The sequence below is a fragment of the Amphiura filiformis genome, chromosome 1, assembly GCF_039555335.1.
Source record: "Amphiura filiformis chromosome 1, Afil_fr2py, whole genome shotgun sequence".
NCBI classification, from domain to species: Eukaryota; Metazoa; Echinodermata; class Ophiuroidea; order Amphilepidida; family Amphiuridae; genus Amphiura; species Amphiura filiformis.
This window is the reverse complement of record NC_092628.1, coordinates 19,888,821-19,913,019: the sequence shown is the minus strand read 5'-3', so window position 1 is coordinate 19,913,019 and position 24,199 is coordinate 19,888,821. Positions and strand designations below refer to the sequence as shown.

Sequence of the window (24,199 nt, the reverse complement as noted above, 5' to 3'; positions counted from 1 at the left end):
AGTTTTGGTACAGATTTTGCCTTAAACAGCCGCAGAATATATCAGTAGGAAATCGTAAATCGTTCAGATTTCAAAAACTTACTGTTTACCTTTTCACTACACTTGTACCATGCGGTTTACAGACAAAGAACTTCACTTTAAGGAGGGGGGGGGCCGGGGGGTCAAAGATGTTTTGGCATTTCAAAAGGGGGGCCGAAGCCAATCAAATGTTGGCTACCATTTTGAGAATTCACATCCCACACAAATAATTGCACAACAAGTTGAATGTGTATGATTTATAAAATGTGTCCTTAAAGAATATTTATTGCGGGACACTTTATATAACAATAAATCTGGGTAATTCTATTTTATCTGACATTATAAATCCATTATCGTCATCAAGTCATGTGCTTGTGTATCAATGATAAGAATAACAATTGTATCAGAATGTCTGATGAGATAAACGATATACGATGCGCCGTTTTCTGCATGTAATAGTATCCATTATGAAAATAAATGTTTTCCGAATTGTCCTCATGTTTCTTAAAATCAGAACATGGCAAGTGCAGGTAACATACCATTCCATTTACGTATACTACGTACAATGAATAATGGCAGTATAAAAGTTAAGTTTTTTTTCCATTATTTTGGCTAATAATAATCAGATTTTTTATTTCATGCAAAATCCATTGAATCATTTCCAGTGATGCAAAACAATTATAATCAAAGTATCAGTATTATAGACATGATAAAGGACTTTTGAATTTCGCGCAAGTTTGTAATTAAAGCTTCCAATAATAATGACCTTGAAATATATTAAGTCTACCAGGAAAATTTCGCAGGCAAAAATACTATTTGTTCAAACTATAGACCAATTTTATGTACCTCAAAGATCGTGGCGCGCGCCATCGTGTTCAGTTTTATTTGCAAAGGATGGAAGAGAGGAGGGGAAGAAAAGTAACCAGAGTGTGGGAAGGGGAAAGCGTATAGTAAGTAGACAGAGAGAAATGAAATGAAAATAATGAAAAGAAAGAAAGAAAAAAAAAAGAAAAAAAGAAGAAAAATTAAAGAAAAGAAAATTAAAGAAAAGAAAATTAAAGAAAAGAAAAGAAAAAAAGAAAAGAAAAGAAAAGAAAAGAAAAGAAAAGAAAAGAAAAGAAAAGAAAAGAAAAGAGAAATGAAAAACGCGATAAAAATATAAGGTATATAAAAGGATAAACCGATAATCGTAATAGGGCCGAAAGCGACAGAATCTCATGGTAAATGAGAGGCAGAGCAAGAATGACAGAACAGAGAGAAATAGAAACAAGACGATAGGAAAAGATATAAAGCGGGAGATAGAGACATTATAAGAGAGTTATATCCCCGTAAAATTCATTCGCGGTAATCTTGTCATCACAGTGCATGCCACACTGATGTTGCCATGACAACAAGTCTTCATCTTATCACATTAACAACATCCTATAAGCTTAAACTCCTCATGCAACAACCTAAGTAAGACGACATCGACAGACTCTAATTAATCAAGTATAAGAAATTTTAGATATTCCAAGATGAATAGTAAATTTTAGAAAATAGGGATTTCCATGTTTCAAATAGCAACATTGTGAGGTATAAGTTATAAGATGTAAATAACATAAACTGAAAATTTGAAATTGCACTAATTATGGACATGAAAATGAAATACCGGTAATTTTACAATGTTCTACATTTTCTTTACTTTACTACATGCTATTGCTGCTATATTCACCTTGTGATTAATGTTTGAAATATCAATCTATGTATTTTGTTATTTGTATTTTTGTGTATTCCTTTGTATTGTTATGTTCAGATAGTACTTCGCAGATAGTAAATAACAGGAGAAACAGATGATCGTAATATAGAGCCGAAAGCGACAGAATCTCAGAGTAATGAGAGGCAGAGCAAGAATGACAGAACAGAGACATGTCAGAAATAGAAACAAGACGATAGGAAAAGATATAAAGCGGGAGATAGAGAAATTTATATATCCCCGTAAAATTCATTCGCGGTAACTTGTCATCACAGTGCATGCCACACTGATGTTGCCATGACAACAAGTCTTCATCTTATCACATTACACCACATTTCGCCATAATTTATTCTAGAAACGCTTGATGTTAGAATAAGAAAAATTTTAATGCTAAATTATTGCACATTCTAGGGAAGCGTGGTTACTGTTTTGAAATAACCGAGTGAGAGGGTTTTCAAGAAAATATTTTTCCTGTCAAAACTGAAGCATCCTCTGTATAAAAGAAAATATGAATATTAACTGCACATCATATATAACTATTCGTGATACCCAATTGTGGCATATTTGAGGTCGTTTATGAGGCAGAGAATTTTATTTAAATTTTATATACGCCAAAATATTTTTTTAATTGAGCAAGAATAAGGATAGAAAAAACGTTAAAAATTCTATGTAGAAATAACATTAGACCCGGCAAAAGATTACTGTTTCGTTTTTATGATATTCTAATCTTTTATTTCCCGAAGAAACATTTGGGGTCTAAAATGGATTTTTTATGCAATTGATAAAAACATCGAACGTGTATACAAGAAAAATGGTAGGTTCCTCTATAGTATTTTACTGACCATGCTAATGTACTGACACCGTGCGAGCACATGTCAAAATCGATATAATGTATTGTCCATATAGACGCGCATTTATCATTTATTATTGTCGGATTAACAACAATTGAGCGCTATTAATACACATTAATGTTTTTAGGCAAATAAAATTCCAAAATATGGTACGTTTTCTGCTTTTGCTTGTCACGTGGTAGGCCTATATTGAAGTTGCGATTATATCTTCAAATAAGTTTCAAATGGATTCCATCAAGACAAGTGGCCGAGTGGTCTAAGGCGCTAGGCTAATAGAGCATATCCAAAGCGGCGTGGTCCGCCGTGAGTTCGAACCCCGCCTCTGCCAAACTTTAATAGAAGTAATATTAAAATTTAACTTTTTTTAAATTTCATATTGGGGAAATGTGACTGGGAGAATTTATGTATGGCGTGGAGTGGTGTGTTATCACATTAACAACATCCTATAAGCTTAAGGGGGTACTACACCCATTGATTTTTTTGCATTTTTTGCATTTTGTGAAGAAATTACAAAAAAAATTGGACAAAGTGGTATGCAAAATGAAGGGGCAAATCTTCTCGTTTTATTGGTGGTATCGGTATCAATGTAGCTTACATGCTTTTACAGATAGAAGCCAAAAGGAGGTACATCACTGATGATTTAAATTCACTTCATTTTGGAAAGCTTACTATCAACGGATTTCGTTAAAATTTTGGATATGTGTTGCTAACACATTAGGGAAATAAAGTTGATATGTAAAATGGGAATAAGTGGTTCCTGATTTCTTTTATGACTTCATGAACTTGGTGCTCCACAACTATCAAAAAGGAACTGGTTAAAATGCTTCTATTTTCAATGTTGAGCTATATTTTGCATTTTTAACTTGCGACATTATTGCACTGAAACTTAATTAAGCCATAGGTAACAGGTTACAACAACCATACTACATCAATGATGAAAAAAATTGTATTTCTTGTCACCTATACAACCATATTGGGTAGTTTTCCGTAAGCTTAAGTTTTGTGATTTTGGTAACTATTTTATATTTATTTGTGAAATCCGTCTCAACTAGGCATTCTAAATTGTACTCACCATTTACATCCCAAGGTATATTAGTATATCCACCATGCACTTCTCGATATATATCCAGTTAAAGACAGAATATCAAAATTATGCCTCATATGATATCACAGACTCTCACATGTGTATTCAAAATTGATGCTTAAATTAAACCTGAACCAATTGACCTATAACCTCCAACCTGCATCCATTGTATAAGTGTTTATTTAATTTATTCAGTGTTATATCATGGTAGGTATTTTGCATGCACCACTATAGATTTTCTATAGAGAGTATAACAAAGGATTTAATGTATTCTATTCATGTACCCTACTTGAACATTTTCAAAAGAATAAATTATGGTTTGTTATGAAACACATATCTGAGTTACTAGGTTACAGAAAACAAAAAATATATAGGGCTAAAATGACTTACTAAAATTGTTGAAATTCACTTTATATGTAGATATATTTTATAAGTTCAGGACATGAGGTGATAAACATATATATGTACTTAATAAATTTGCAAGAAAAAAAAGAAGAGGGGTACTGATGAAAATCGGGGTATTATATCGCCTTAAACTCCTCATGCAACAACCTAAGTAAGACGACTTCGACAGACTCTAATTAATCAAGTATAAGACATCTTAGATATTCCAAGCTATATAGCAGGTATACTATAAACAGTAAATTACAGAAAATTATGGTTTCTAAATTTCAAATAGCAACCTTGTGAAGTATAAGATACAAGATGTAGGCTAAATAACATAAACTGAAAATTTGAAATTGCACTAATTATGGACATGAAAAGAAAATAATTCTACAATGTTCTTCAGTTCTGTATCTATACGGTATTTTCTTTACTTAAACATGCTATTGCTGCTATTTTCTACTTGAGATTAATGTTTGAAATAATTAACAAAAATAAAAATAAAAATGTTTGAAATATCAATCTAATTTATAATAATATTCATATTTTGCATTTTGCTATTTTCATTTCTGTGCATTCCTTTGTACTATGTTCAGTAACAGGTAGTACTTCTGGCCATATTTTGCTATTTGTGTTTCCAAATGCAGCTATACTCCATTCAATCAAGCTGAAATAGGTGACGTTTGAAAGACAAAAAACACCTGTTTGACACAAAAACACCGACAATTTGAGAAATAGAAATGTTTTACAACCAAAATTTCAGTCAAAAGCAAGCCACTTCACTTGCATGCAACTAAAAGCCCAAAAAAGAAAAATCCATCAAACGCAAAATCTGGGTCGTTCGGGCCGTATAATTTTTCTACCGTCAATAAATTTGATATGATGATTCTCTTGATTTGATTTCATTGGATGTGTTGTACAAGGTATAGAGTGAACACAGTTAAATGTCACATGATAACGTCAATTTTACTTATTTCATTTTTGACAAGAAAGAATATAAATCTGTATCGGGTCAATCGGAAAGGGATTATGTATGCCGTTTAACTATATTCGACAGGGACTTTATTTCAATATGTTCAATTCTACATACACGTAACAGACTACTGAATCAACATACTGCAAACGTTTATGTCCTGTAAAAGCATTATTTCGTATAGGATATAATATTGTTGTTATGATCTTTTTCAACTGAAAATGAAAAGAAAGAAAGAAAGAAAGAAAGAAAGAAAGAAAGAAAGAAAGAAAGAAAGAAAGAAAGAAAGAAAGAAAGAAAGAAAGAAAGAAAGAAAGAAAAAGAAAGAAAGAAAGAAAGAAAAAGAAAGAAAGAAAGAACGAACGAACGAACGAACGAAGAACGAAAGAAAGAAAGAAAGAAAGAAAGAAAGAAAGAAAGAAAGAAAGAAAGAAAGAAAGAACGAACGAACGAACGAACGAACGAACGAACGAAAGAAAGAAAGAAATAATACAACGCGATAAAAATAAGGTAAATAAAAGGAGAAACAGATAATCGTAATATAGAGCCGAAAGCGACAGAATCTCAGAGTAATGAGAGGCAGAGCAGAGCAAGAATGACAGAACAGAGAGACATGTCAGAAATAGAAACAAGACGATAGGAAAAGATATAAAGCGGGAGATAGAGAAATTATAAGAGAGTTATATCCCCGTAAAATTCATTCGCGGTAATCTTCTCATCACAGTGCATGCCACACTGATGTTGCCATGACAACAAGTCTTCATCTTATCACATTTACAACATCCTATAAGCTTAAACTCCTCATGCAACAATCTAAGTAAGGTGACATCGACAGACTCTAATTAATCAAGTATATAAGACATCTTAGATATTCCCAACTATATAGCAGGTATACTATAAACAGTAAATTACAGAAAATTATGGTTTCTAAATTTCAAATAGCAACCTTGTGAAGTATAAGTTATCAGATGTAGGCTAAATAACATAAACTGAAAATTTGAAATTGCACTAATTATCGACAGGAAAAGAAAATAATTCTACAATGTTCTTCAGTTCTGTATCTACATTTTCTTTACTTTACTACATGCTATTGCTGCTATTTTCTACTTGAGATTGATGTTTGAAATAATAAACAAAAATAAAAATAAAAATGTTTGAAATATCAATCTAATTTATAATAATATTCATATTTTGCATTTTGCTATTTTCATTTCTGTGCATTCCTTTATACTATGTTCTGTAACAGGTAGTACTTCTGGCCATATTTTGCTATTTGTGTTTCCAAATGCAGATATACTCCATTCAATCAAGCTGATATAGGTGACGTTTGAAAGACAAAAAACACCTGTTTGACACAAAAAACACCGAAAACTTGAGAAATAGAAATATTTTACAACCAAAATTTCAGTCAAAAGCAAGCCACTTCACTTGCATGCAACTAAAAGCCCAAAAAAGAAAAATCCTTCAAACGCAAAATCTGGGTCGTTCGGGCCGTATAATTTTTCTACCGTCAATAAATTTGATATGATGATTCTCTTGATTTGATTTCATTGGATGTGTTGTACAAGGTAGAGTGAACACAGTTAAATGTCACATGATAACTTCAATTTTGCTTATTTCATTTTTGACAAGAAAGAATATAAATCTGTATCGGGTCAATCGGAAAGGGATTATGTATGCCGTTTAACTATATTCGACGGGGACTTTATTTCAATATATTCAATTCTACATACACGTAACAGACTACTGAATCAACATATACTGCAAACGTTTATGTCCTGTAAAAGCATTATTTCGTATAGGATATAATATTTTTGTTATGATCTTTGTGATTTGTTTGGCGTGGAAATAGATGTTATTTACAAAGAATTTGTCCTAGAATCATAAAATATCAAATTGAAATTTGAAATGGAATAACAAAATCTAAATATACAAAGATGAGGCTCAAACTCGTTTTGTTAAAATGAGATCTAAAGTTTAAGGGATCTAAAATGAGCGTTTATTGCGTTTCGACAGTATTTTTTGTGGGACATGAGAGCACCTCAGACCTATCGAATTGCATTCTGAATACGAAGCATGTCTTTCTGATATCAAATAATTTTCATTTTTGAAAATCACAATATAATACAAATTTTATGACAAATTATAAAAATTTGATATTTTTCAAATTTTGATATATAACAGTCCTCGAAGTAAATTATATAAATCTAATGATATATTCTTAAAATGTATGTAGCAGGGAGGAAAAGCCGACGGTCAATTGAAAATTGTGACCTTTCATATTGAAGATATAGAGTTTTTTCCCAAAAAGCCCTAATTTTTTTTGGTGTTTTGGGAAAAAAAAATCCCTATCTTCAATACGAAAGGTCAAAATTTTCAATTGATCGTCGGCATTTCATCCCACCTACATACACGTTAAAATATAAATCATCAGATTTATAAAGTTTACTTCGAGTACTGTTAAATATCAAAAATATCAATTTTTAATGATTTGCCATAAAATGTGTATTAAATTGCGAATTTCAAAAACCAAAATTATTTGATATCAGAATGACATTCTTCGTATTCAGAATGCAATTCGATATGTCTGATGTGCTCTAATGTCCCAAAATAAATACTGTCCAAACGTTCATACCCAAGCCCTTAAAATAAATAGATAAATAATAATAATAATATGGGATATATACAGCGCGCTTTACATTGAAAGATAATCCCAAGGCGCATAAGAAAAACTTAGATACAAAAGAACATATAGCTAAACCTTAAATCCCTGGTTTAAAATTACACAGAGTCTAACTGCATATGATATAATTATGTCCAGCAAGAGTGTATAATCAAATTAATGACACTTCATATCTTACATGTTTAAGATATTCCTTTTTATTTTACAGCAGTGTTCTTTCTGCAAAAAAAAAACCCAAAAAAAACCAACAACAACAAAACAACCATTAAAAAACACACAGATTGCGCCAATTCAAAGATTGAAAAGATAATATCTCCAATGAGGTCATGAAACATAATTTGCACAGATATATATATTTGCACCTTGTATTTGCATACATAAATATCTTCGGAGCTCTTCACATCTCAATGATACACATGTAGATACGTGCAAGCAAATAAAACAGGTTATTAAGAAGTGCTCTCAGCGATGATGAAAATGAAGACGGTACTAATATACAATCAAGCTCTTTCGATGAGGCAATGTAATATGTATTACGACAGGGAAAAATAACGATTTACTCAAGTGAGAGGGGGCGAAGCAAAGTAGCCAGAGCGAAATGAAATTAACATGGGGAGGGGAAACCAAGTAGACCGAGAAATTGAAAATAATGAAAGAAAGAAAGAAAGAAAAAGAAAGCAAGCAAGCAAGCAAGCAAGCAAGCAAGCAAGCAAGCAAGCAAGCAAGAAAGAAAGAAAGAAAGAAAGGGAGGAAAGAAAGAAAAAATAAAACGGAAAAAAAATAAGGTAAATAACAGGAGAAACAGATAATCGTAATATAGAGCCGAAAGCGACAGAATCTCAGAGTAATGAGAGGCAGAGCAAGAATGACAGAACAGAGACATGTCAGAAATAGAAACAAGACGATAGGAAAAGATATAAAGCGGGAGATAGAGAAATTTATATATCCCCGTAAAATTCATTCGCGGTAACTTGTCATCACAGTGCATGCCACACTGATGTTGCCATGACAACAAGTCTTCATCTTATCACATTAACAACATCCTATAAGCTTAAACTCCTCATGCAACAACCTAAGTAAGACGACATCGACAGACTCTAATTAATCAAGTATAAGAAATTTTAGATATTCCAAGATGAATAGTAAATTTTAGAAAATAGGGATTTCCATGTTTCAAATAGCAACATTGTGAGGTATAAGTTATAAGATGTAAATAACATAAACTGAAAATTTGAAATTGTACTAATTATGGACATGAAAATGAAATACCGGTAATTCTACAATGTTCTTCAGTTCAGTCTACATTTCATATTCACCTTGTGATTAATGTTTGAAATATCAATCTATGTATTTTGCTATTTGTATTTTTGTGTATTCCTTTGTATTGTTATGTTCAGATAGTACTTCGCAGATAGTAAATAACAGGAGTAACAGAAAATCGTAATAATAGAACCGAAAGCGACAGAATCTCATGGTAATGAGAGGCAGAGCAAAGCGAGAATGACAGAACACAGAGACATGTCAGAAATAGAAACAAGACGATAGGAAAAGATATAAAGCGGGAGATAAAGAAATTATAGAGAGAGTTGTGCTTATATCCCCATAAAGTCGCGGTATAAATCTTGTCATCACAGTGCATGCCACACTGATGTTGCCACGACAACAAGTCTTCATCTTATCACATTAACAACATAAGCTTAAACTCCTCATGCAACAACCTAAGTAATACGACATCGACAGACTCTAATTAATCAAGTATAAGACATCTTAGATATTCCAAACTATATAGCAGGTATTCTAAACAGTAAATTACAGAAAATGATGGTTTCTAAATTTCAAATAGCAACCTTGCAGTAACAAGATGTAGGCTAAATAACGTAAACTGAGAATTTGAGATTGCACACATGGACATGAAAAGAAAATAATTCTACAATGTTCTTCAGTTCTGTATCTACATTTTCTTTACTTCACTACATGATATTGCTGCTATTTTCTACTTGAGATTAATGTTTGGAATAATAAACAAAAATAAAAATAGAAACGTTTGAAATATCAATCTAATTTATAATAATATTCATATTTTGCATTTTGCTATTTTCATTTCTGTGTATTCCTTTGTACTATGTTCAGTAACCATGGTAACAGGTACTTCTGACCATCTTTTGCTATTTGTGTTTCCAAATGCAGATACACTCCATTCAATCAAGCTGATATACCGTAGGTGACGTTTGAAAGACAAAAAAACACCTGTTTGACACAAAAAAACACCGAAAACTTGAGAAATAGAAATGTTTTACAACCAAAATTTCAGTCAAAAGCAAGCCACTTCACTTGCATGCAACTAAAAGCCCAAAAAAGAAAAATCCTTCAAACGCAAAATCTGGGTCGTTCGGGCCGTAGAATAGGTTTTTCTACCATCAATAAATTTGATATGATGATTCTCTTGATTTCATTTCATTGGATGTGTTGTACCAGAGAAGATTGTACAAGGCAGAGTGAACACAGTTAAATGTCACATGATAACGTCAATTTAACTTATTTTATTTTTGAAAAGAAAGAATATAAATCTGTATCGGGTCAATCGGAAAGGGATTATGTATGCCGTTTAACTATATTCGACAGCAGGGACTTTATTTCAATATGTTCAATTCTACATACACGTAACAGACTACTGAATCAACATACTGCAAACGTTTAAGTCCTGTATATACAAGGTGTCCCATAAAAAGGTTACATGTAGAAAATGAATTTTTTTTTATGGTTGAACTTATTGCTCTGAAGAACCATATTGACAAATGAAATATTTCGTATCTTGCGCACCATTAGATTTCCAGGGGGGGGGGGGGCATGGGAGTTTTTTGAAAGAAAAAAAACTTCGCCCACTAGTGAGACGAAAAAAACACCTTCGCCCACTAGTGAGACGAAAAACAAAATTTGCCTCACTGATGAGTAAAAAAAAATTTCCCCCACCCAACTTTGTATAAAGGTATACATTAAAATTGAAAAATATTAATACTTCGCGGCGGCGGAAAAAAAAAATCTGCCTTCGGAGGCGCAAAAAAAAAAAATCCACCTGACTCAAACTCCTATGCCCCCCCTGAGAATCTAATGGTGCGTCCCTTAGAGCATCTAAGGAAGATGGTCATTAGAGAGGAACCCCTTTTTGGTGAAGGCATTTCTGCACGCTGTATCTCCTGCCATCCACATAATGAAATTAATTTGCATTTAGGCTTTGTGTGGGTTTTGTTGAGATAAAATTGTCCAATGTCTGACTGAACTCTAGAATAAAAACTTAAACGTAATAAAAAGTTTAATTCTCTATTCAACATAATAATATAAGCCTACTGTGTCTGCCATGCTATGACTGGACCTACTCAAATGACCCGCCAAATACACCATGCGGACTGCGGGTATATGTGCGTGCAGTGAACCTCGTGTTGCATTATGTCACGTAAGCATGGTGAACATAGAGGGTACATAGATTATATCATGAAAAGGACATTAATATTTGTTAACATTAACTTATATTATTTTCAAAAATCTACATGTAACCTTTTTTGGGACACCCGGTATATATTCAGTCATAGAATAAAAATAAGTATTAATATTCCGTATATAAGGCGAGTGAAAGTCGATTCCGAGTTTATCGTCCCCCGCCCGCGTCACCTTTTGGAAACCAAAAATACCCGCGTCAAATTTTCAAAAATGCCAAAATAATTCATTATTTTCAAAGTATCAGTGTTTTAGCAACTGGAAACATATAATTTTGTTTGTAAAACATATAAATTCATAACTTGGAAGCAAAACCAGGCTCTTTTCTAACTTTTCTAGTCCCTATCTTTCGTGAAAATTTCTTCGTCGCATTTATTTCCATTTTGCTTTAAATTAACACGCATTTTAGGTCAATAATGAAATCTGATGAAATAATAAAAATGAAAAATGAAAAAGTCACCTCACCAACCTGGAAAAAAAAAGTGACGATAAACTCGGAATTGACTTTCATGGGCCTAATATATATATCTTTTACAACTGTGTGATTTGTTTGACGTGGAAATAGATGTTATTTTCCCAGGAAAATTTGTGGTCATTTTTTTCACCCCCCCCCCCCCTTAGGAGGGTCAAAACTTTTAAGGGCCCCAAGTGTTTGTGAACGGTCCCTTACTTTACTGCAGTGTTCATCAAACAAATATAAAAAAACACGGATTGCACCAACTCAAAGATTGAAAAGATGATATCTTCACTGAAGTCGTGGGACATAATTTGCAAATATATTTGCACCATGTACATGTATTTGCATACAATAATATCTCCACAGCTCTTCACATCTTAATGATGATACACATGTAGAAACACCCAATCAAACAAAATAAGTGCTCTCAGCGATGATGAAAATGAAGACGGTAATATACAATGAAGCTCATCCAATGAAGCAACGTAATATGTATTACGACAGGAAAAAATACGATACACTCGTATAATAAATCACTTTGATTATGTAATGAAAACCTGTTCTAATCTGAGCTTAAAATAGTTATTTTTAATTTACTACCTTCAAACTTATTCACCGTAGACTTCAATCTACAAACATATTAATATGCCTCTAAAAACGAGGGTTTTTTGACGAAAGAGTCAAATATGCGAAAGGCAGACACCGTCTACCAAAAATACAATAGGGATGGTCTTACAATAATACATGTTTGTACAGCCGCCAGTTTCAGTAATATATTTGCTCAAACTCCAAATAATGTTTTGGAGAGTGTCAGCCTTTTGTCTCTTTCGTCAAAAAAACACCCTCAGTTATTATAAATGCCTCTATAATAGAGGCATATATACATGTATGCTTGTGGATGGTATTTTACGGTATATGAATACGTTTGAAGATAGTAAGTTAAACAGGTTTTCAGAACGTTCAAATTGATTTATATAGTACGAGTGTATCGTATTTTTTTCCTGTCGTAATTCATATTACGTTGCCTTATTAGATGAGTATATTATCGTCTTCATTTTCATCATCGTTGAGACCACTTCTGTTTTGTTTGATTGGGTGGGTGTATCTTATATACAAGGTATCCCAGAATGATTTATACCGTGTTTGAACAAAATATCAAAAATATATAGTCAACAGTGTATCTAATCTTAATACAATGCCACACATGTCTCCTACTTATTCTGTGACTTTCATGGAAATTGCTTGATTCGTTTTTGCGTGACATTGCTATTACTAAAAATGGACGAAAACTGCATGTGTGAAATTTACAGTGCAAAGGCATCATAACACATGGATTCTTTATCACCATCGTCCAGCCGCACTGTGCAATATATTGGAGAAATCCAGTGGCGTAACCAGTGGGGAAGACCAAAAGAAGACCAAAAAAATTGGGAAGGGGAAAAGGGGGGATGGAGAGAAAAAGAGGGAAGAAAAAAGGGGAAGGAGAAGAGAAAAAGGGGGAAAAAAAGAGGAAAGAAGAGAAAGGGGAAAGAAGAAAAGAAAAAAAAAAGAGGGGAAAAGGGGAAGGGAGAAGAGAAAAAGGGAAGGGAGAAGAGAAAAGGGGAAGAAAGAGGGAATTTGAAATTTGTACTCTGAAACACTGATTTTTAGCTTCTAATATGCCAAAAACCAGGAGCTTCAGGGGCTCCGCCCCTTGACCCCCCCGGGGCTTTGCCCTGGACCCCACCAGGGCCCCTAAGGCGGGCCCCTGGACCCCACGAGTTTAACGCTTCGCGACAAGCCGCTCGCGACTTTTGGTCAAGAATTGGGAAATTTTTCAATCTTGCCCCCCCGGAAGGTCAGGTCTGGTTACGCCCCTGAAGAAATCCTAAATTCTTTTATATGAAATACACCAAATTTGGCACAGATGTAGAGCTTACAATGCTAAATAATTCTTGATATGGGATTAAGTGAAACATTTCAATATGACATCAGATATTTAGGTTGAAAAACATACTTTTTATGTGATTTTTACCCAAAAATGTCATTATTACAGAGGATACAACTTCCTCAAGGATCCTCCGCAGTAAATTTTAATCTTCATCGTCACGTAGCTGTGGGTTTGCCAATATACTGTGGACATAAATACATGCTGTGACACTAAGGACGAACCTTCTCTATACTTTTATGAAAAATCCATCTCTGCCGGCATTTCAAATGATGAAACTCACACACCACAATAAGTGTCTTCAAAACTGCCGCCAAAGAAAGAATAGTTTAAGGTCACTCAAGCGTAGCAAATCTTTTATTCCATACAAGGTAACTTCGTAACATCACAAATAAACGATAGATATCGACTATTTAGTAGAAGTAAGAACAGGACACAACAAATATACTGCATAACATTTTCCAAATAACTTTGTGCTGAATGGTTAGTAATTTTACAGATTTTCAAATAGGTTGCTCTGTCAAAACCTGGAATTCACCATTTTTACGCAATCCTCTCTAAATTCTACTAGAAACGTCCAATTTATCTTAAAAATCTGAGAAAGCTAAATATATGTAAAACTTAAAATGTAAAACAATATGACCAATAGAAATGCCATTCATACCTACAAAATTCCATCTTTCCCGGTATAAATCATTCTGGGACACCCTGTATATGTATCATTGAGAATTTGAGATGTGACGAGCTGCGAAGATATTTTTGTTTGCAAATACAAGGTGCAAATATATATATCTGTACAATGTTTCATGACCTTTTTTTACAGTCTTTGATAGAATTCTACGGTAGGCCTATATAATATAATTTATGTTGTCATTTTATAGATCCACAAAACTTTAAAATGATTATAATAGCATACGTGTTGAATGCTCATCCTCTTTAAACCATATATAGCACAATGTGCGGTTTATATCGTATCAAGTTACCTCCTGCAATGAACATCTAAAAATGGCCTTTATAAACAAAATCCAATATATTTGCACTCACTGAGAGTTTTTGCTCTCACTTTATATTTTCAGGCTATACGTTTTGACAAATCCTTGAGTTGCATGATCCATCGTAGATTACCATAACACGCAACTCTAGTACGAATCCATCAGGTGTGTGTGTGTGATATACGCTTTTTGCTTTTTTATATATTCTCAGATAAATTGTAAATATGGTTATATTACCATGGTTACACAGTGTAATGTGTGAAGATGTGATTGATAATCCAAGCTAGTATTATAACATATCTGTTTGCGTCTCTAATGAAGTATGCACAACTACTGCTGTTGGTGGGGTTTTTTTCATCATAGGCCTACCCCATCAAGAATTTGAAAATTTGTAAGATGTGTAAAGAAAGTCACGTCGCACTCAAACTAACTCATTGTCAAAAAAGATTTTTATTTAAATATTAATACTATCTACTGATATGCAGATCTAATATTAAATCGTAGTGTGGATACCAAATGACCCTGTGCAGCAGGTGATTATTTGGACCCGTCAATCTTCTAGACAAGATATAATAATCTATGATGCTACAAACAAAAATATCTATACGCTATGATGATGAAGATGTAGACAAGTCTTTCATCAACCTTCTCTAGAGAGTATCACTCTGTACGAGTAAAGTCCCTTATTAAAGCATATATTTACAGTTTATGCTTAAAGCGAATACGACTACATAATCTGGGGTTATATGCCTTGCAGTATCAAATTTTTTAAGGAAAAAAAAATAAAACCGATTTCGTGGCAATTCTGGCAAATCCAGTAGGTCATGTGGTTAGACTGCGCATTTCGACATGCTTAGCAAATCCCAGTTTTGACCCGAGTAGAATAGATCAAGCCCTGTATGGGGGTAAATGGTAATGAACTCCCAATGACTTCAACATACTGAGTATACATGGATTTTTATAGTGACTAAAATGCATAGGAGCGAGTTATATAATTTTTTTCAAGTTTGTTTATTTGGTCAATCTGTACAAATGGTTTATAGTTTATGAACGGCAGCATTGGCAGATTATTGCGTTATTTGAGGCTAAAAAGACAACATATTGTTGAAACTCACATAAATCACACTATGAGTATGATTTTGAAAGTGTGCGAGTATACGTATACAAGGGGTATACTTTTTGTTCACGGAGTGAACATTTCCACATAAACCCATATCTCATATGCACAGTTTATCCCTTACACACACTGTGTCTTGAATAGATATTGTAGCCCATCAACCCTGTGGTTATAAGAGGCTATATAATTCCTAATGCCTCATACCTAGGTTTGTATCCCTTTATTTAATCCTGCCCCACATGACAAGGACTTTTTAGCACATCTTATCTTGTATTGAGACAATGGCAGACAGGACTATTTTTTTGCCACTTTTCTAAGCATGTTTACTATTGGATTGAGCCATCACATGATTATAATGGGCTTTACTGATTGGTGGGTAAGGTCAATGCTATTGTTTATTTTGTGATAAGGCTGAGCATATTACTGTATAATTATATGAAAAATACACTGCTATTTTGATACAGGCGATATACTCAATTACGTCCAACTGACGAATTTAAGTTTCTGTTATCTACCCAGTAATGTTTGCTTATCTTAATTGGAACTCTAATAATTATTGGGCCACTTATATAATTTGCATGGTATAATTGACTTGGAAAGTTTGTTTGCTGGAGAGTTATATACGCCAGATTCAAAATGTATAGGTATCATTATGCCTCAAATTACTAATTTATTGTAAGATCAGAGTAGGTTAGATATGAAAATGGGAAGTTTTATAGAACAAATAATACACCTAATTTGTGAACTGTGTCTTTTTGAAAGACTCTTCTTGTTATATAAAGTTATCAATTGTGTCCTCCTCGGGAAATGAGGTGATGTTCATTGCCACTGTTCGCAGATAGGCCAATCCAGTTGAGGTTGGACTCGTTCATGCATTTATCCAGAAAATAATGGATTTAGCTCATTTTCATATAATTTCTATCCATATAAAGTTGAATGGTCGGGCCCGACAAGCATTTTTTAATAATTATGATTATCACACTTATAGCCTATATAGTTTTCTGTACAAAAGCCCTTTAGAGTATAGGCTATATAGTCAAAGATTAACCCCTTATCTTTTAAAGAGAATCCAATATGTGTATGCAATGTATACTCACCATTTATTCCTGTTTGATATCGGTGTCAACTTGATAGTGAATGGCATGGCCTCAACAAGTTAACAAACGTACCACTATTAGTCAGCGCATGATGTAAGCTCAATATATACGCGATGCATACAATAATATTTGGCATTTACCAAATGACTATATAATAAAGTCCAGAAAAAAAATGCTTACAAAGTAAAATACAATATTTGTACTCACCATATTATTTACAAGCCAAAAATAAATGTTGGTAAATCTTGGTGTAGGGATGTGATCACATAGCAGATCTTATACACAAACTTCCCCGCTATGAGTATAGAACAATTCTCGTCGAAGCACTGTAAATTTAGCCACCTTGTTTTTCCAGTATACGAATATTCTATATAATTATGCAAGTTTTTACTTCACTTGTAGATTCTTTAACATGAAAGTACTGATTTCCGAAAGCGGAACATGTTGAAGTATATTCCATTAACCATCCATTCCTTCATTCCACGTGTAGTATGTGGCTGTACATGATTGTACCAGTTCGATAATTGACTGTACTTTGCACTGTGTACTATTCGGTTCCCGGTGTTTACTCCTTGGTTTATTCTTACATGTTGCTGATAATATTTCCAAACCTATCGCATTTTAAATCTGAGCAAATATAGCAGACTGCACAACATGCATCCCGCGTAGAGAATCTGCATTAACTCTTTTCCCGCTTTAAAGAGCAGACGACAAAAATGCCAAACTATAGGGAATAATATTTGAAAACTGATGTTGAAATATCGTGATTAAACCCTAATTGGCAAATTGCTAACAAATCATACGCATCATGTAGGAGAATAAACAGGCACACTAGTAGATCGATCAGTCTTCATGGTCTTAGGACAGTGGTTCTTTTTTAAAGTTTTTTGTTTCGTTTTGACAGCTCTTGATAAAATTCGCAGACGAATTTGTGTAACTTGATATTTTACGTCCACGCGTGTAAAATTGCATCACCTTGGGGATGAAGATAGCTGAACGATTGACAAGAAGGAGGCCAGAGAGAGAAGAGAGGATGAAAAGGGGCAAAACAATCCGGATAACCATGATAATAGCTCTTTCTGATGTCGTAATAATATACTGACCAAGTCCCAAGATGCGTGATGCATACGTTATTTCATGCAACAGAATCTTCCGTACCTGGGATGACAATGTTAGTGACATTTAAGGGGTGGTGCAATAATTATGTGTGTACCCCGAAGGGGTGAATTATAGGGGGGCAAAGATTTTTGGCAGGCCAAAGGGGGAGCAAGCATTTTTGGCAGGTCGAAAGGGGGGTCAAGCGATTTTGGCAGGTCGAAAGGGGGGGCAAGCAATTTTTGGCACAGATATTTTGGGCACCGTTTCTATATTACGCCCTAAAAAGGCGTAGGAAAACGTTACGAACACGTTCAAATATGCAAAATTTCCTGCTCGCTGCGCTCGCATTATATGTTCAGACAATTTAAGGTTTTAAATTCGGGTTCCCCAAAATCTTGCATGTGTAAGGGGGGGCAAATATTTTTGGCACGTCAAAAGGGGGGGCAAAGGTTTTTGGCACGTCGAAAGGGGGGGGCAAAGGTTTTTTGGCACGGCCAAAGGGGGGGCAAGCGAATTTTGGCAGACCATTTTGAGAATTCACCCCCGGGGGTACACATAATTATTGCACCACCCCTAAGGGTAGGCCTATCTGTGCATGATTTACCAACAAGTGACTCGTTTCTGGATGCAATCATGCATTTATATGAAAAGGAAAATAGTTTCCGCGGTGTCAATGGGAGTCGAACCAGCGATACGTTATACTTCGTTGTTTATGAATCCAGGCCAGGTCTTGCCGCGAGGCCCGCACGGAGGCAGTTGGAAGGAGACGATCGAGTATATAACATAAATCTCAAAATGCTGTCTTAGCCTTTCGTTTACATAAAAAAATAACACATTTGGCATGTTTGGTAAAGATGGAATGGCCGTTTACGTAATTAATAGCACGAATGTTTGGAGAAGGTCTCAAACAAATAATGAAGACACTGACACAATGGCGAAATTACATAAGTTGGGAAATGTCTGCGTCGCATAGGCCTAATGTTTAATTTTGGTATTTGGAATTTGACCTTAATATTTACCACTAACAAAAGATATTTCAACAATATATGTGGCCTCATTCTTTCTCTGGAGTTTTTGCTGAACCATGAAATGGTACCAGCCTATAATAGTGTATGTTACTTGCTTACTTACTAACTTACTTGGTCCTGTGTCACAACCTGGGGTACCTTTGTGTTACATAGTAAAATTTGGGAGCACGGTGGCCTAGCGGAACGGGCACTGACTCATAATCGGAAGGTTGTGGGTTCGAGCCCCGGCGACGCCATCGTGTTGTGCCCTTGAGTAAGGCACTTTATCTCGATTACTCCTCTCCACCCAGGTGTTTAAATGGGTACCGGCATTCTTAAATGCTGGGAAGGTAACAGACTCGCTGTAGAGGAGGTGTAGCGATCCCCCTGTAGCAACATTACATGGAGGAGTCTGGCCCAATCGCCATAAGAGAGATGGGCACTCCGATCACTGTTTATACAGGATCGTCTCCTTTACCTTACATAGTAAAAAAATGAAATGTTTCAAACATTTTACCTACACGTCTCATTTGAAGTGGTTCATCCTCCTGAGCATTTTGACACCTTGAGAGAGTGCGGGCAAAAACAATCACAAAGTAGGTGGGATTTAACCCCACCTCTTTTTTCCACATTTACAATCATTCTGAGCAAGTATTAGTCTGAACGGCTAATCAAGCTTGCAGCAAAATAGCCACAATAGCAAATTGGAATTGTGTATTAATTTAAAACTTAGAACAAACTAAAGATAAGTCTTCACTCCACCTATTTTTAGAGTTTCATACAAATTTTACCATTTCTTATGTATTTCTTTATTTTTTGAAAATTACCTAAATTTTTCCACATTATAATTTTTTTTTGCCAACATGGAGTGTGCTATGGTTTCCAAACTTTCAGGGATGATGTATAAGCTTAATATCTAAATTCTCTCGCCAGCTTTTTTTGGATAAAGTGTTTAATTTTTTAGAAAATTAATTTTTAAAATTTTGATTTTAGGGAAATTTAGAAACACCTATAACTTAAAATAGAAACACTTAATTAAAAAAAGCTGGCGAGAGAATTTTCTAAATTTGATTACCTTTCATATGACACCTTGTTTGTTGAAATTGGACCTATAGTTAGCTCAAAAAAATTCTAGAATTTAGGTAATTTAGTGTTTCTACAAAAAGTCAAGAAAATTGAAAAAAGTACTAACATTACCATTTTATATCTCCTTTGTTAAAGCCAATATCTTGGAAAAAATTGCTGTCCTTTATTAAGTAGCATTTTTGCAATAAAATAAATTAAAAATCCGATTTATGCAGTGGGTATAAAGGAGAGAAAATCACATTTAAACAAATTACTTGTTTTCAAAAATTGAGCTGATTTGAAGAACTTGGCAACATGCCAAAAACATGCCGTGTGTAAAGTCTATGGGGTTTTCCAATCACAAAAAATTACATAAGTCAAAAACGCTCTTTTGGAAAAAATTTAAAATTGGCAGGTGAGTTTTTCTCACCCATCTCCACATTCAGTATTATTTTTAAGCAAATCTGAGCATGACACCGTAGCCGTTCATACTACCTTAAATGACCTTCTGTATTTATTTACTTGGTTTAGATGTCTGGGAGTTCATTTAGACATTTTTTTACAATATTCAATTTTTTAATGGGGGCTTTAGATCAAATTTACGATACGAATCCCTCCTCCTAATCCTCCTCCCCGTAATCCTCAACCACCCTTGTCATATTTCATGCCAAACGTCATATTTAGAAAATAATTAAAAATTATTTTAAAACAGGTTAAAACATGAGTAATGTAGAATAAATTAGCCTCAATTTAATTAAGACCTAATTGAATCTTCTAAGTGAAGGAATACTCAATTAAGAGACAGTGTTTTGAAATCCAAGCTGCACATGAAAATGTAACAAAACCACCTTTTTGGGTACCCCAGTATATGACACAGGATCACTTACTGACTAACCCGGGGTGACACTCCTCATAAGACACGAGTCGACTTTCATATGGGTCCTTTTCATATCTCCAAAGCCAAGAAGGCATGACCACCCGAGCTAGTGGTGTCAAACAAAAGAGAACCAAGTAAAGAATATATTATACAAAATTCTGACAAAAAATGAAAGAGAAAATCAGGAGGGCAAAGGAAAAGAAAAGGGACAAGGAGCCCCTTTTCTACCAAAATTCAGCCCGATCATGGGCCAAAATAGTGTAAAATACCAATTTTTTGCGCGCTACGCGCGCACATCGTCCCAATAAAGCGTTTTTGGGGAAGCTCAAAGACATACAGTCTCTATATGTATTGTATGATGCAACTGTAACTTTTGTCGTCTGTGCCCCCGAAATTTTATTTTGCCCCCCGACCAAAAAAGCTGGCTTTTCGCCCCTGTCGCTGTGTGTGTACAATGGTGTACTGAATAGGAAAAATTAACAGTATAATAGTGCTCCCGGGGCACTGTGCTTTGGCGTAATTCAATGTAACTCAATTACATTGGGCAGCCATAGTCATCATTGCAGATTGGCTTTTTTGTACCGTCTGTATATACACGGTGTTTTATTTGATGCTTCTGCATTATAGACTTTGACATGTTAAAGTCAACATGGTTTATCGTCCAAAATCCATTCTGTATAGTCTTCTGTACAGACATATAGATCTCATAACAGAAATAACAATAACATAATACCTGCAGTATTATTAAGGCTAATGGAACTCGATTGTTAGTTTCCTATTGACCTCCCGCATCACTTTTTCAATTTGACCAAAACTTTCATTATTTTCATAAAAAAGTCAATTATCTGAACATTGAAATGGAAATAATCAAAATTGAAACTCTCAAAATGTCTGACATCCCCTGCTGATCATAATCAGCACTTTTTCTTAGTTGTAGGGGTAGAGGATGTAGTAAATAATGGAAATTTAAGGATTACCTCATCATGTTTCTAGTGATTACAAAAATTGCAAATTTCTTTTCATTTTTATGAAAACAAATTCAAATCTTTTCTCAATCTGTTGCAAAATGCCTGTAAAGATGACCTAAGCATTAATACCGGTTTTGAGATGGTCTTTCATCAACAATATATACTTTGGTACTGGTGGGGTACCTAAGTCTGGAGAAAGCTGTTCATAAAATCACTGATTTTGTTGACATAATGGATAATGAAAAGAGACCGAATAATGAATAATGAAATAGCGACCTCGTCCTTTTTTCAAACATCCAATCGGAAACTAATAATCGAGTTCCATTGGCCATTATACAGTCTTCTGTCTTTGCCTAAGACTACTAGAATTAAGTATTAACTTATTGGTGTAACTTATTGGTGTGGGATTTGGTGGATTTGGAGAGCAATTTCCCCAAAAGTATCGGGCAAAGAATATACATAATACCCACTAGCGTATATTTACAGGTCGGGTCACACGGTCACACAAAATGTGAACAAAAAATACATTTTATAGGCGAGATGCAAATTAATGTATACCCCGTTGGTGAATACTATGGGGGAAGTCATTTTCGACCAACTGTGGTGGCATGTACAAAGTTGGGGGGTGAGGCATGATAGGTCTATTTAATTTGGCTTGTCGATGGATGATGTCAAGCAATTTTGTTTACAGACTATCGGATCCCAGGAGGGGCACTCGAATATGAAAGGGATATCACCGGACGACACGGTCGGTATGCACAAAACAAATTAATTAACTAACTTTAGACCTGATCTAACCACGGAGATTCGACTCAGGGAGAAGGTATTTACATACTCCCTGAGTCCAACCTCCATGGTCAGACCAGGTCTAACGTTTGACCTGATCTAACTTGCTTGCATACGAGCCTGTGTCGGTGGCGATTTTTGTCAAAAAAGGGGGATCATTCAGTGGCAGCTCATGGGGTCATTATGTGTCACTGTGGAAACGCTAAAATTGGGTGCCATTGACCGTGAAAAATAACTTCTGGGCAAAAATGTGCCATTTTGAAGCACAAATTGCTACTAAAATGTAATAATAAAATTGTTCAAAATGCGTGCGCGTACAGCGCGCAAAAATTTGCAGATTTTATGTAAATTTCTCAAAAAATACAGGACAACAGGGAAACGGTTTCAAACCCTAAAAGCAAACACTTATACACTGTCATAACAATTTGTTGTATTATTGTTAAAATAACGTTTAAAACACCCCCATACATACCGTATAGGCCTACCCTCACACCCCACCATACCCGCACACCCCATCCCACCCTACACACAAACACCCCTTGCGCAAAATTGAACAAATACGTTTACACCAGGCATATTCACCCGGGCCTCAACATACGAGTATAGGGCCTAAGTATATAAATAAGTTGCGCTTAATGAGTTTCATTGTACATTATAGGTTGTCAGCAAGGACAGTATCAAGGTAGACTTTCCGTTATCTGGGTGTCCTCGCGAAATTAACCATAGATAATGAAATGATGACATAAAATCACACCACACGTAGGCCTATGTGTATCCGCAAACTTCAACGCAAAATACGTACTCCCCATTGCAGAAAAATATAGCACATTTTGGGTGGGATTAAAAATATTATCAAGTTCTTTTATCTAATCATTTATTTAGTACTATAACTCGAGATAAAAGAAAAAGTTAACTATTTTGCTAATTTCTTGGAAAAGAGCCAAAACATTCTGACAATCGAGTCATAAATATCAAAGACTTTGAGTATCTGACGAAATTTTGCTTATAATTTTACTATTTTGTGCTATTTTAACTAAGTAGTATACGAATGAAGCTTGTCTTTTCCCAAAATTAAAATTGAAAATAAATTTTATTCAAGATTCAATGCATAGAAAACGGAGACAACCTGAACAGCTATACATGTATATGCAAAGAAGGCATATCAAGCTACCAAATTAAAGCATTGGCGTACCGTGGCCGCTCCTATCCGGGGGGCTGAAGAAAATTCAATTTTGCCGCCCCTTCCTCAACAGCCCGAAAAGGTTGACCCAATTTTTCCCCCCGGTGGTTTGAAAAAGTGACGAAGAGCAAAAAAAAAAAAAGCGCCCTAAAAGCAGCACATTTTTTTATGTATAGTAGGCCTACTCTTCTTCCGCCGCCCTTTCTTCTTCTTCTGCCGCCCCTTCATTTTGGCTCGCGCCCCCAATGCCATTTGCCAACTGTAAAGATAGTTAACATTGTAACATAAACATGCTGAAGCAAATATAAAAGTGACATGACAAAATGCAAAAATAGAGTACAACTTATTTTCCTTTTAATATTATTTGCCCGGATAAGACACAGAGAGAGAAAACATCCATAAACAATGCAG

The 24,199-nt window shown here is 34.6% G+C and overlaps 1 protein-coding gene across 1 annotated transcript in view; it reads right to left on the bottom strand.

The window, feature by feature from the left end:
* Positions 1–17,319, bottom strand: part of LOC140165757 (uncharacterized) — an 83,217-nt gene extending 65,898 nt beyond the window's left edge. Inside the window, exon 1 of the mRNA XM_072189187.1 lies at positions 17,015–17,319. The gene's annotated coding sequence lies outside the window, so the exon portion shown is untranslated. The remainder of the gene's footprint in view (positions 1–17,014) is intronic.
* Between the last annotated feature and the right edge of the window lie 6,880 nt (positions 17,320–24,199).